Here is a 15,474-nt window from a genome sequence, read left to right on the forward strand (position 1 = left end):
CCCGTATCATATTTTACATTAGAAAAACTCTCCAGGCACACCACTCAAAAAATGTCACAAAAAAATGCTGAAATAATGATGATCTTGTCTCACTCACAAATTTACTTAGTGTAAAATCTGAGTTTGTTTAGTAAACACAAACTATTCTTCTGGCGTGGCCATGGGTTGATACACAGGTTTATTGTACCTTCTGCCTTCTAGTGGAAAAGCATCTAATTGTTTTTCCTGTCACTATACATCACTGGCATAGACAGATGAACAAATGTAAATGATTTGTCGTAGATAAATAAGACTTTTTGTGAACAATTAAGTGAAATGTGATAATTGTCCATGGCACACTCGATGACCTCTCACCACACTAATGTGCTGGCACAGATGTTGAGAATCACCGGTCTGGAGCCAGTGGTGTCATCTATCATCTTGCGGTGAATATTGGATCTTCAGTATTTACAGTGAGTAAATACATCAGAACTTGTTCGTAAAATACAGATGAAAGTGTTTGCTTTTCTAATTTCTGTTTTATTTAAAGATGCACACTGGTACAATTTCCAATACTTATATAGGTGTAAATGCTTAAAACCTGTAGTCACTCCGAATGATGGTCATGCTGCAAAGAATATTTGTCCTTTCTGTTCCGAGGCAGAGTTATTCTTGCAGTAGAATTCCTCGTGAGCATGTTTGTGTATTATGCATGCTTGTGTAAACGTCTGCATGTATTGTGTGTGACTGCCTCTGTGCGTGTGAGGCTTTGCATGGTTCTGAATGGTGAGCATTTATTCCTCTGCTGCTGCTGTTATTTTCCTACTTATGTTCTGTCCATCACATTCTCTGTTCTCTTTTCACTTCTCATCGCTCTGTAATGGTTGTTATATAACTGATGGGGAAAGAAACACATTATGTCCTATGCTGCCCACAACAACAGAACACCATGACATTGAACTATACAAAAGCACAGCAAAAGGTACAATGTATTGTATTTACTCAAACATATAACAGAGCACCAACAAATTTATGAAAAAAGGCTGATGTACAATACACCATGATAAAAATCAAATGTGATCAAGTGACATGTAAAACGTATTAACATTAAGCTTTTAGCTCTAATCTTAAAAGTAAAAAAAAGTCTTAACAGCGTGTGAGTAGTCAGTCAAAACAGAATCTGAAAACACCACAAAATCTCTCTTTCTCGCTCTCTCTCTCTCTCTAACACACATTGACTTATCTTCTCACTAAAAGTTATGTGTGGGAAGATGGCTGGACAGCCCAATTCTCGCCTTTAAAGGTCTGCTGCAACGAGGACACTTCATGGCGAGAAGTAAACCAGGCTGAGAGGCGACGTTTGCTCTTTTCCTCTGCTGGCGTTGATGCTGTCTCTCCTCCATGCGCAGAGCATCATAGCCGAACACCCCAGTGCGGCCCGCCAGGTGGCGCGATCTTGTGCTGTGTCCTTGTGTTTGTGCTCCCAAGTCTGAGTCTCTCTCTACACTGTAGAGCACGGGTGTCAACCTCAAAGCCCGGGGACCAGATGCGGCCCACCACATCATTTTCTGTGACCCGCGAAAGCAAATCATGCTCGTCAACTTCCGTGAGTTTTGCTCAAATCTGTACCCAAATTCCAAATTGTCATAATAATAAACAATAATGTTGAGATATTGCATTTTTCTGTTACCAAACCCTTCTTCTACAGTAACTTAAACAATACTTGAACAAACTATTATCCTTGTCTTCGGATTTCGAAACTAGTTATCCCTCAATATGTCGTGTAGTGGTAATAATATGATTTGGTGATTAAACATTTATATGATTTCACTGTTCTAACCGCCCTATGAGGGAAATCATAACTACAATGCGGCCCAATGTTAGTCAGCCTTGTCATTTTTTAAATCATTCTCCACCCAGAAGAACAAATTACAGATAGAAGAAAGAAAGCAGAAAATATAATGAAGCCAAGTTACCTAGTATACACATGTACAAAATGAAAGTGAAGATCCATCTCTGTTGGCCAGTTACTGACAGCATGTCAGTGACAGATAAAAAAAAAACAAAATCATAAACAGCCTCTGAGAAATCGTTATAGTCTTGTGCAAGGTCCCTAATAGCAATACGAGTAAAAGTACAACTATATTACCAGAAAATAACTTTGGTGGAATAACCACAATTCAGTACAGGCAAGCATATGTCCACAAACAATTTCTTTGGATTTGACTTCGTTGTAACGAGAAATGAAAATGATTAAGGGAATACAAGTAGGCTATTATTTTTTCATGAGGAAATGTGGTGGGGTGAAAGTGAAAGTCGCCAGAATAACGAGGTAAAGTACATATACGTGAAAATGTAACTGCAGTTTTTGTCGTCCGTCCCAAACCGCTTACATCCACGTATCATAAAGGAAAATATTAACGAGAAAATATTTACACACACTGCGACTGACTGGCGACCAGTTCAGGGTGTACCCCGCCCTCTCGCCCGGAGATAGCTGGGATAGGCTCCAGCACGCCCGCGACCCTCGTGATGATAGGCAGAACCGAAGATGAATGAATGAATGACGATTTACACACATTTGCCCCTTTTTGCTTGGTTAGTGATGTAAGGTATTTGGAATATTTTTTAATCCTCTTAAAAATGTCTTGTGTAGTTAGTTCCCTCTCACTTGCATACTGTAGATTGCAACAGATTTCGTTGCTGCCCTCACCCTTATTTTCTTGCTGCCGACCTGTACTATCATTGGACAATGTAGTCCCACCCTCACATTTGATTGGCTGTCAATTATGTCAGTCATTCTTGCATTCTCGTCCCCGCTGTTCACGACTTCCGCTTCTGTGTCAAACGCAAATCTCCACTGCAAGTTCCTTTTCTGGATTTTCAAACCGTTGGCACAGCCCACGCCATACAGGTAAGACATTTATTTCATGGTGTCCCTTTTCATGTTGACATAATCCTAATGTGTGTAATTGCTGAGGATTTTCATGTCTTTTTTGTCCCATATAGGCTTCTGTGCTAGGTAGCCCCCCCCCCGAGCTCTTAGCCGCAACGCTAATATGAACGCTAGCTGTCAATTTGCTCCTTGATGTGTTGTCAGAACTGGATCGGACATTTGTGTGTCCAGTGTGCTTATGACGAAGAGTAATGCTTTAAGTTGTTCGCCGGCATTGAATGAAACGTAGACGGCGAAGTTTGTTCAGAAGGATGATGAATTAGCCAGATCGATTGTTGTTCAGTACGCGCTAATAGCAGCCAACTCGTCATTTGGGATAGTTTTTCTTTAGGCAACATCGTATGCGGAAAGTTGACCGCTGTTGATGAATTGAATAATGGCAACTACATCGGCAGCTTTAAATGTAAAAATATACCAACCTCTATACGTCGCCGCTTTCATCCGTCAAATGTGAAGTTTGAGATAAATCGTGACGCCCAGCGCAAGTTTGAAATGGGACAGAATGCACTGTTGATTCGTGTTGATTTGCGTGGGAACTTCTGTGTTATTATCTCAAGCGCTGTGTTGGTTAAAGTTACCTTCCATGGAATTTAACTGCCTCAGCAAAGACTGGAAATGCTCCCCTGCCTGTTAGGCTTGTGACTGCCTCCATCTACATCTGATTCTTAGGTAACGCCATGTTGTCCCCCTTTGTTGTTTCACTGGGGGTCATTGACACAGAGATCCGTTACAGCACTATGGGAAGTTATTTACTGTAACTAGAAACTCGTTCATGCCTTGCAACCATGATGGATATGCAGTACTGTGGAAAGAGCTTATAGACAGGCACTGGCATATGTTGTTTGACTGACCCACTTGTTAAAATTTCGAATTTTAGTTTGTTTGTCCATTTGTTTGTTTCTTTTAACAGTCTGCAGGGCTGTGAAAAAGTATTGGCCCCCCTTCTTAAATTCTTATATTTTTGCAGTTTCCCCACTGTAATGTTTAAGAACATCAAACAAATGTAAATATCAGACAAATATAACCCAAGTGAACTTATAAGGCGGTTTTTAAATGGTTTAATTTATTAAAGGAAAAAAACAAAAACTATTCAGTTACCTGGCCCTGTGTGAAAAAGTAATGACCCCCCCTTGAATTAATTGTGGCTAATCACAATTTTTGGTTAATTTTCACTAATCACACCCAAGCCAGATTACCTCCAGACCTGTTCAATCAAGAAATCACTTAAACAGAATCTATCCCGACAAAATCAAGTTGGAGAAAAAATCTAAAAAAAGCTGCAAGAAAATGACATGATCCAAACAAATTCCAGAACAGTCGAGAAATAAAGTAATTGACATCTATCATTTTGGAAAGGGTTACAAAAGCCACATGTAAAGCTTTAGGATTCCAGCGAACCATAGGGAGAGCCATTACTCTTACGAGTAGATAACATGGAACAGAGGTGAAACTTCCCAGGAGTGGCAGGTCTACAAAGATTACACCAAGAGAACAGCCATGACTCGTCCAGGAGGCCACAGAGGAACTCAGGACACTTTCTAAAGAACTGAAGGTTTCCCTTGCCTCAGTTAAGGTCAGTGTTCATGACACAACAATAAGAAACTGGGCAAAATGGCATCCATGGCAGAGTTCCATGGCGAGTGGTCTAGTCAAAGTCCAGGCTTGAAGCCAACTGAAATGCAGTGGCATGACCTTAAAAAGGCTGTTCATACTCGAACATCCTCCACTTTTGCTGAATTCAAACAATTCTACAAGGAAGAGTGGTCCAAAATATCTCATTGCCACTTATATAAAAAAACCCAAAAAAAACCACTTGATTTCAGTTGTTGCTGCTGAGGATGGCCTAACCAGTTATTGGGTTTAGGGGGCCCATACTTTTTCAACACAGGGCCAGGTGACTGAATACTTTTTTCCCACTTAAAGTCGCAATAAAAAGGCCCAAAAAATGTCTTGTAAATTTGACACACTACAGAGAATAGTAATGTTAACAAGCCTGCCAAATATGAATGAATAATAATAAAAAAAAAACCTAAGTAAGCTATATAAAATCAGGCTTCAAAACTTGAATAATAAGGGCCACCTCTCAGCTCTCAGATGCTGTGGGCGCGTCGAATGGATGCGCCAGGTGGTAGTTTATACGATGTAAAATCATGTTAGGAGGCTCAACTTAAAAAAAAAAAAATGGTTATTGTCGAGTATAATCATAAAAATAATCACACAAGTCAACTTACCCTTGTTGTTGGTGACATAAGGTCACAGCCGAACACGACACCTGACAACAGCGGGACGGTAGGAGGAAGCCCAGGTAGTTAGACAGTCGCCACTTCCCCATATCAAGTTACCCGTGAAGCCATGTTGTCTCTGGTGAAAGTTTACAAAACTGTCCGTCGTAAATTAGTATACCCACACCTGCTCGGCGCCTCTCACCGTGGGCAACTCCAGAGTGGAAGAAAGTCCAACCCCTATCGAGAGGACTGGTACCAGAGCCCAAGCTGTGCGTGGTGGCGAGCCCGACTATATCCAGTCGGAACTTCTCGACCTCACACACCAGCTCGGGCTCCTTCCCTGCCAGAGTGGTGACATTCCACGTCCCTAGAGCCAGCTTCTGTAGCCGGGGATTTGATCGCCAAGGTCCCCGCCTTCGACATTCTGTTTTTTTTTTTCTTAACAGAATGACTCATGTTTGAGTTGATAAACGGTCTAAATTGTTTAAATTTAACCTATGAATTAGGGATGGTCATAATAATTAGAAAACAACAGCAACAAAAAACAGGCATTGGCTTTCCGAAACAATTTCATCAAAGAAGTAAAAACACATTTTAATCACTGCCTTTCTGCATGTTTCATATCAATCATTGAGGTACATTGTAGTACTTGTCTTATAAAATCCATCCATCCATCCATTTTCTGAGCCGCTTCTCCTCACTAGGGTATGGAGTTAAATAGTGTAGCTCCACAAAGCCTGTGTTATGACAACAAATCATCCTTTCACCCTTTGAACAGGTATAGCTAGAAAGTGCCAACTTGTGCCGAACTCTGTATTGTGTGTGTGTGTGTGTGGGTGCATGTGCATAGGCGTCCTTTTCTGAATGAATGGAGTTACTCAGAATGAATGGATTTCCTTCTGAGTAAAACTTCAGTCAAAGGGAGCACCACAAAGTAGCTTGACTTAACCCCTGGACTGGTTGGAAGCATTTTGTCATGCTATTTTAATAGCCAATCTAAAAGTAGGCATCATTAAAGTAATAGATTAGGTTCATAGGGGAATTCAGTTTCCTAAAAGTGTTAATAAGGGACTACAAAACCTGATCCTTCCAGCCTTCTTTGATTCTAAGCGAGATCATTTTCATAGTTCAGAGTAGGTAGAAAGACGGGATGTGCTTGTAAATCATTTCATTTTGTTTGACGGACACTCTTGTATATTTTCTGTTTCTGACATTGAGTTGCCAAGCAATCTTAACAAAAAGAAAAATCTTTACAAAAATAGCGTCCTGTTTTTTTTCTTTACAATGTAGTTTACATTGTTTTTGGAAAAAACTTAATTCAGAGGGAAAAAAATACGCCTTGCTTCCGGTTTAGCTTGATTTTACAATGTTATAAAAAAAAAAAAATTCTCAAAGGGGCACATCGTCTCTTTTTATACGTGTAAAATTTAGGAAAAGGAACGAAAAACCTCTATCAGTCTCATCTAGAAGGCTACACGGATGAAATAAGAGTTCTAGATTACAGCAGTTTATTGTTGTAACCCCAAAACACAAACGATACAGGCAGTGAAATTTTATAGAAAATGTAATTATATCTGAAGGAAGAAATTACAGGGAAACAATGCAGAGGGACAAAAAAAAACAAGGTACAGGTTAACATTCGTAAAGAAGGCTGAATTCGTGGGATAAGCTTGGAATGAGAATGTAAGGCGAGCTTTGCGGTAGCTGGGAATTTCTGTTACTGTTATTCTAAACCCAAATATGCACCACTTTGTACTGAGTAAAACAGCACATTGAACTCACGTTGCGTAGAACACAATTTCGGCAGGCTGGTCGATCTTCCCGATGGTTGGGCAAGGATGCCGAAAAGGGTGGTTGCAAGAAAAAGGAGTAGAAAAAGGAAAACTGGAGGAAAAAAAAGGGAATTAAAGTACAGAGTAGCCGGAGCGTGTGAAGTAGTGGTGTTCGCCACGCGGTCAGTGAATAACTTGCACCGCAGTTCCTTCCCGACAGATCTTTGTCTGTAAGCTGCCCCAAACACACCAAAAGTGTAGTTTCGGGGCGCTAGCAGGATGCTCCTGCGGTCCGCACGTGTCGGCGCGGAAGGTCCGGTGCGTCCCCGCCACCTCGTGGTAAGAGGTGGGGCTCTCTGGCTGGGTGCCAGTGGCTTCGGCAAGAAGAAGACTGGACCAAAATAGCAGTGAGAACAAAAGGGTCTGGCCTTTTGTATGAAGAAGAAGACAAGGCAGTCACAAGACCAAGAAGCGTGAAAATAGACCACACCTCTAGAATCTCATTTCATTTTAGGATTATTCGTGATTTAAAACCAGTGGAATAAAAGGATATTAATTCCCAGCTAATACATTGTCATACACATCATGGTTAATCTATGCAATGGTGTTTCAACCTTATTCGGTGGCTAATAACTAGACTTTACACCGATTTGATCGGCCTTATCGGTATCGGCCGATACTTATTTTAAGCTGATCGGCTGATCGGCTTCAATGTCATAATTCGCCGATCCGATCAATGACGTCATTGATCAGGTCCGCAAAAGACATTTACTCCGCATTGCCATCGTGCACAGTATATTTGAATCCAAAAGCTGGTTTACTTTTAGCCTTGTTGTGTCTTTTCATGTAGTACTGTAAATATCTAACAGCTAATAAAGTTATTAATAAAAAAATAAATAAAAACGTCGGTGGTGTGGGACAGACAACGTCTGAGACGGACAACACGTAATGCCCGGATCAGACTGGAAGACAAATTTGCTCTTTTACGATTGCATGTCAGACTACTACAATAAAATCTTGTATTCCGGTACCACAACATCCCGTTATTTACAATCATTGGGCTTTATCCTGTCAACTCAAATGCTACCGGGTACACTCGTTACCGTGGGGACGACAACAAGATTGGATCGCGCCGACTGTATTATAAGGACAAAATGGGGCAAAACGTATGTTGGTGGTCACCTCTGCAGGAGAGGACGTTCGTTTATTGTTTACTTGAGGTATGTTCAACGTACTTTTAATACGATACGGGTCGCAAGCAGGCAACAAAACGTTATGTAGCCTAGCAAGCTAGTGCTAGCACTAACGGTTGTGCATAAACATGCTGCCGTTCTGTCGAATCATGCTGTAAAGTTTCGGTGTGGGTGAAGTAATTTAATTACAATAAAGTAATTTAATTACAGTAAGCTGGCACCCATTATTTCTGTCATGATGTAATGTTGGTTTGACCTGACTGATTAGAATACATGACCTGACTAGAGCAGTGATTTCCAACCTTTATGGAGCCAAAGAACATATTTTACAATTAAAAAATCTCACGGCACACCAACAACTAAAATGTCACAAAAAGTGGATACATTAATTACGTTATTTACTTCCTGCCATCAAATAGAAGACCATTCTTTTGTTCTGTCTGTCACTATGCCTCACTGGCATAAATAAATAAACAAAGATGCATTATTTATTATAAATATAATTTTTTTGAGCAATTAAGTACACAAGTATATACAGTAAATGAACAGGCCATTTAAATAGACACATTGCTCTATCTTGTTATCGGTTTTTCAAACTCTCTGATCAGTGATCTGCCCCAAAAATCCTGATCGTGTAAAGCCTACTAACAACACTTACTGTCCGTTTGTGTAACATTTCTGTGCTTGTTCTGAGATAAACGCAAGCAGTTCGATTGACAAACAGATTTAACCAGAAGACAATTAAATTTGCCGAAAAACAATCACTAGTGAGATTGGTGTGGTGATATACACTGAGAGCGTTCGTGCAAAGTTCGTAAAATATCAAACAAACATTTGGTGAAAACTGTCACTAGAGATTTCGCAGCTTGCAGTAACTCGACCGCCAGCAGGTGTCGCTCCTGCTTCAGCAATTCCGATGGTTCTGGCGGGGAAGGTTGGAATTTCTAATATAGAAAGGAACATAGTTCATTGCTGAGTTTGAGTCTCGTTAAAAAGGCCTCCTTTTTAACAAGACTCAAACTCTGCAATGAACTATGTTCCCGTAATTACGGAACTATGTTACCGTAATTTCTTGTGTATAACGCGCACCCCAGAATTGACCTCAAAATTCTGGAAGACCCTTCTACCTATGTATAATGTGTGTGTGTGTGTGTGTGTATATATATATATATTTACAATGCATGATTTTGCTTCTACCCATATGATCTAAAGGTATTATCTGTATTTTGTTAGTTTTTTTCAAATAATTATTCTGAAGTGAAGCACTTTGTTTGAACACGTAATTATTTTTATTTACTTTCTCTTATTTTGAAAGCCAGACCCCTACTTTGATTTAGTAAATGAGGAAACACACAGTTGTGCTCATATGTTTGATTACCCAGGCAGAATCTGTAAGATGGGTACAATTCTTTAAGGAAAACATGACGGGCCAGGTGAAAAACAATTAAATGCATTTGAATGGGATTCAAATTATACTGTCAAGCTTTTCAGAAAAGGATTATTTAAATAAAAAAAAAAAACATAAAGAGAGGTTGTTGTTCAGTCATCAGTCGTATTTATATAAAAAAAAAAAAAAAAAAACTAATTCACAAATTCTGCCAGGGTATGTAAACTTGTGAGCACAACTGTACATATATGGAGTCATACAGACCCCTGTCATATTGGAATGAAAGTGTAGGCTACACCTTTTTCATAACCTCAAGGTGGTGGTGGAATATTGGAATGAAAGTGTACAGTTTTTTTTCACAACCTCTAGATGGCGGGCATACATTTATAAAATGGGAAAGTGTTTTTTTTTTCCCTCTCTCATTGTGCCCTAAGTTATGTACAATGCACACCATTGAATTTTTTTTTTTTTTTTGTGGGAGGATGCGCATTATACACGAGAAATTATGGTCATTAGTTTAGTGTCCGGGTGACATAAACCAGGTTTCCTGTGTCTTTAGCTGATAAATGGACCAGGCCTCCCTTAGATGTGTTGTGTACACAGACTGACTCAGCGGGTCAGGAGGCAGGTGTGCAGAACAATCAGTGATTGGGGGTTGCTGGTGCCATCTGGTCGATAGCGTGTCTGTTACACAAATTCAAACATTTACTGTATAAACTGAAGGCTGCTTGAAGACTTCTGTTTTCCTGTGAATCACTGGACTAATATTTAATTATAAACCACTGTTTCTGAGAACTGCTTCACATCTATGTTGCATGGAGTCTAGAGGTGCAACAATCTATTAATTGACACCTAATTAATTATCAAATTAATCGACTTTTGATAATTGATTCATCGTTTAGAGACCTTTAACCTAAAATTGTCCAAATCCTCGGAATTTCAGCCACTTGATGGTAAGTATTCTGTTTTCGGTCGTCCTCCATGAAAGCAGACTGTTTATCTGTCTGTTTAATTAAAATAAGACATTAGCAAACATCTGCTTTTATTTTGGAAAACAGTGATCACCATTTTGTCAGATTTTCTGACCTATTACCGACCAAACCAGTAACTCAATCGTCAATCAGTTTTTGTTTGTGCATTAGCTGCACTATTAATTTGAAATCATCCTGTTTTTGAATAAAGGGATGAAAACATTTAAAAAAAATCCAATTCATCGATTAAACCTTAAAATAATCGACAAATTAATCGATTGTTAAAATAACTATAGTCGTGGACCAAGTTCTGGTACGAGTGAACTATTATTCCAGCCCAAGACACTGGATTGAATCTCACACTTCTGCATTTATTGGTTTAGCCTCAGAAGCAGCATTAAATAAATAAATAAATAAATAAAATAAAAAATCACCCAGCATCTGTATTGAATTTTTGTACAGTAATCCACCTACATCGCTGGGGTTAGGTTCCAGACCCCTCCCTGCCCCTGATCCCCTGCGATATAGAAATACCCTATTTAAATACACCGTAGGCATCTTTTATTGGATTTATGGCACAATTTTTTTGTCAAGGTTTTTAAACACACCTAAAACAATATAAACACATTTATTGAGAGAGCAAGCTTAATAGATAACACAATAAATATAGTACAAACCCCCCCCAAAAAAGGATAACAACTGTATCAATACAAAAAAAAAAATCTGCTGTATAGCGGGTCTGTAGAACCGCAATAGAGCGGGGGTTTACTATACCACCAAATACTAATGGAATGTATGTAAACTGCTGACTTTGAAGATAGTAAGGAAAAAGTGTAAAAAAAAAAAAAGAATCCTCACATTTTGGCACTTAGCAAATAAAAATAATTTTGGTAATCCTAACAGGAAAGGTTTAGTTTGATTTGCAATTTTTACATAATAACAAGCTTTGCCTTTTGATTCTGAATTATAGATCATATTGAGGGCATACTGGCTGGCACACTTAATTTGTGGGCTACTGACATTTAAATTCACTTGAGTTGTTAAATATCTTTTAATTTTGTTGCTCATGCGAAATCGACTTTTGGTATGTTTGGTGTGTGTGCGTGTGTGTCTCCGTGTTGTGTGTGCGAATGTGTGTGCTTGTAGGGAAAGTGTGCATGTTCTGTCACTGCTCATTCCTGACTGTACTCTTGTTTGCTCCAAGTACTTATTTTCGTTCTTACTCTCTTGTCTCCGTACTCTTTTTGCGGGCTGAGATTTTTATTTAACAACACAGAGAAGACTTTAGTTTGACGTATACTGGATTTATCAGGATTTTTATTATTATTACCACTGGTAAGTTTGGCAATGGTCTATTTGTTACGAGAAGGAAATGAGTAGGTGAGGCCCACGGGGTCAGAGGAATGTTAAGTTTAATGATGATGATAATGCTGGTTATTAGAATGAATGTTGGAATGATATTCATGTACACAGTTATATTTTTGCTGACAAAAGTACACCTCTCTGCGTTGTTAGAAGCCTGCCTTACATCAGAATTTTTAAGACTGCTCTAATTATACTATTTCATTGGCCCTCAAGATTTATCTCTGGAAATCCTGTTTAGGCTTCCCCATTGTGTTGCCGTTTAAATACTGGAAGGACTTTAGTACAAAGGAAATTCCTGTTTCAAGATTGTTTTCATCATTCCTAAAAGCTAACATTTAATAGTGTAAAGTACTAATAGTACTGTGCTAAATTGATTTGGTAGTTCATAATCACTCTTTAATTTGTATATTATTCATCTTCTACTTTACTGTGTCCATGTCCAGGGCAAGTGTCACAAAAGATATATTTCAAACCCAAACTGCGTGTTTTTCCATTTATTGAGATCCAGACGATCAACCAGTGTGTCTACAAAGAGAACCGGTGCCGTTTGCTCTGTTCAGTGTGCGGAAGAGGCGAGAGTAGTGGCAGGATAACTCATGGCTGTTTCACTATGACAACGTGCCTGCTCACATGCCCTGAGCATTCGATGACAGTTTGTGGCTAAGAACAGCAGCTCCATCCTGGAACAACTTCCCTACTCTACCAACCTCGCGCCATGGGTTTAGCCCAGAATTATTCATACACTGGCCAAATTTTGAATTCAATGTTTTAATTTGTTAAAGGAGTAACTTAAAATTACAAAAAAGTAAATTGATTATATTAATGAAAATTCTTCACCATTTTCATTTCCTTGTATCAATTTTGAGAATATAATTTTTGCACCTTTCTAGAAGTTTCTAGCATTTCTAAGCATTCTATTCAACTATAAATTTAGAACATTTAATATGGCTGTATTTAGAGTATGAGTGATAAGTGAAATGGAAGCTTTTGTCAAAATGTAAAAATCAGTCAAAATAGCTATTTGCAGAGCTTTTTTCCAAAATGCTATAAATCCATTTTGAGTATTCTGAGGAAAATGACATTTATTTAACCAGACCTGCACATTTTACAAACATTATTTTGGCCAATTCAGTGGCTCAGTCTGAACATGGTCAACAAAAGTTCATCGTCTGTATACAGTGAATGGCATGGCAACATGGATCATTTTAAAATTTTGCTTTATCTACTTTTGAAAAAGAGCTCTTTTTGTCAAATTGAATTCACCTCTTTATATCCACATTTGAGTCAGGTTAATGGGTTTTTCTGCGAAGACAGACAGGCAAGCATAACATTCAACCACTAATTTTTTAAATTTTATTTTTATGCCTAGGAATGTAAGTAAATAATGACACGAATTTGATATCTTAAAGGTGCCATATTTTACGAAACCAACTTTTTCTAGTATTTGGTAATGTAATACTCTATGGTGCCTCAGTAAACGTGAAATATGAATTAAAACCACAAGCCGTTTTTCTGCCGATAGGCCTGAAATCAGGTAATTCGATTTTCTTGAGCTTATCGACGTCACTAGCGAAGATCTCCACCTATCTCTCCGCTCCCGAGCCAGTGTTTTCAACATAACAAAAGACGTATGCTCTCACAAGGGGGTCTTCTACACGAAGGCAACCAATCAGAGGAAAGGGGGCGGTCTTAGCCAAATATGGAGAAAGCGGATACAAAACTAGGTCAAACAGAAGTAGCTGTGAGAGGGGGCTTTTCTGGACACACGTATGACAAAACCAAGGTGTTTAAAAAAAAAAAAAAAAGAAAAACTTTTTTAAATGAAATTTACACTTTTATACTAAGTCCATGTTATAAAGTCACTCTATGGAGGTCTAAATAGCCAAAATATGGGACCTTTAATCAAGAAATAAAAATGTGGTTGTACACTGATGACGACAGCTGAATGAGCCTGTTGTGATGTGTTTTATAAGTTTTATTCTTTTTACCTTGTATGGTGAATTTGTGAATCTGAAATTCAAAGAGAGGTAGCCTTCTATTTAGCCCAGGGGTATTGTTTTAACCAGTGAATATCTGCTTGTGTGCTGTGACTTATGAAAATCATGTGCTGTAAAAAGAGCGTGTCGACTTTTTAGTAAGTTTCGCTTAATGAGATTCTTCCACAATTCTACTTTGTCTTGTTTGAAGTGCTGATCTGTTTGCATTTGTAACAGTCCGGATCTTGAGTGTTCTATTTTCGGTCAAATGGTGTCTAGATTTCCACACCAGGAAGTGTTTTGCAAGACAATCATTCACACTGTTATTGATTTCATAATAGAGTGAACATCCTGCCCTAGCTTTCTTTCTTGGAAATTACATTACAAGTCCACTTCCAAGATTTTTTTTGTCCTCATGATTATCAGTATTGCTGTCATTATACAATCGTCATGACTCTTGGTCATAGTGGTTAAGAAGTTTCTCACTGGGAGTTTTGTCTGTCATATATTTTCTAATTAAGAATTCTCATTGTTAAATCTGATAACGAAGCATCACATTGCTTGAAATATATCTGATTCTTGAGCGTTAATCTACCACTGCCTACAAATTTTTCTGATCTTTGTGATAAATGATGAGTCAGAGTATCAGTCAACATTCATTGTATTTTCCATGTGGGCTGTGTCACAATAAAAATGTCATGCCACCTTGTTTTTTATTTTATTTATTTTTTCTTTTTTTCTTTGAGCATGATGTACCTCAAGCATGCTACTTAGAGTGGGAGGGAGCATAATCTGATTGCATTGTTTGATTTGACTTGACTACTTGTGATTGAGCTACAATGACCAATGAATCCCATTAAGTTTAGCATGTACAGATGCAGTTAGAGATGAAACGTAACAGTTAATATCCTAAACATAGTGATCAAAATTATCAGTTATTGGAATTATCTTGCAAAAATTTTGCGTACTTCAAAAATGATGTTTTGCACCTAATGCATTGCAACAAGTTTTGAGTACAACAAAAATATAACTTCAGGTCTATGCACTGTTTGCACATTAGGAATTGTAAACAGCAGAAACCAAAATAATTTTTTATAAATGCAAGACCCCAAGAAAATGAGGTACTTTCCGACTAGTATTTCTCTTTCTCTGGTCCAAATCAGTTGATAAATTTGTTGACAATGTCTGTCTCCCCCATGGTTTGGTTCATTTTCATGTACAAATTGTGTACCAAAGTGTGTCACAACAAACCATGCACCTTTTCTTATTGGTTAAAAGAATATAAACGGAGAGATTTTTTTTTGCACAGACAAATCTCCTATGATGATTACCTTTAGTGGACATCAGTTTCCCATGCCCGGATGCTGGTCACCGGGCCCCCCCTCTAGACCCAGGCCTGGAAATGCGGCTCCATGACGAGTGCCTGGTGGCCAGGCCTCCACCCATGAGGCCCAGCTGAGCACAGCCTGCAAAGGTAATGTGGGTCCTGCTTCCCATGGGCTCACCACCTGTGGGAGGGACCCAAGGGGGTCGGGTGCAAAGTGAGCTGGGTGGCGGCTAAAGGCGGGGACCTTGGTTGTCCGATCCCCAGTTGCAGAAGCTGGCTCTAGGGACATGGAACGTCACCTCTCTGGCAGGGAAGGAACCTGA

At 38.9% G+C, this 15,474-nt stretch overlaps 1 protein-coding gene and 1 long non-coding RNA gene across 5 annotated transcripts in view; one reads left to right on the forward strand and one right to left on the reverse strand.

The window, feature by feature from the left end:
- Positions 1–569: 569 nt before the first annotated feature.
- On the reverse strand, positions 570–5,777 carry LOC133481138 (uncharacterized). Its single transcript, XR_009789464.1, has 3 exons — positions 5,363–5,777; positions 5,167–5,296; positions 570–1,547 (listed from the first exon to the last, which is right to left on the reverse strand). It is a non-coding gene; the product is annotated as an uncharacterized LOC133481138 (long non-coding RNA).
- The window catches only part of LOC133481123 (oxysterol-binding protein-related protein 2-like), a 30,264-nt gene continuing 17,529 nt past the window's right edge, over positions 2,740–15,474 (forward strand). The window contains exon 1 of one of the 4 annotated variants that reach the window (XM_061780108.1): positions 2,740–2,893. The gene's annotated coding sequence lies outside the window, so the exon portion shown is untranslated. Of the gene's footprint in view, positions 2,894–3,052; positions 3,605–11,655; positions 11,819–15,474 lie in introns of those variants that run through there. The other 3 variants (XM_061780147.1, XM_061780137.1, XM_061780119.1) reach the window with 3 other exon arrangements.

This window comes from Phyllopteryx taeniolatus, chromosome 1 (assembly GCF_024500385.1).
Source record: "Phyllopteryx taeniolatus isolate TA_2022b chromosome 1, UOR_Ptae_1.2, whole genome shotgun sequence".
Lineage (NCBI taxonomy): Eukaryota > Metazoa > Chordata > Actinopteri > Syngnathiformes > Syngnathidae > Phyllopteryx > Phyllopteryx taeniolatus.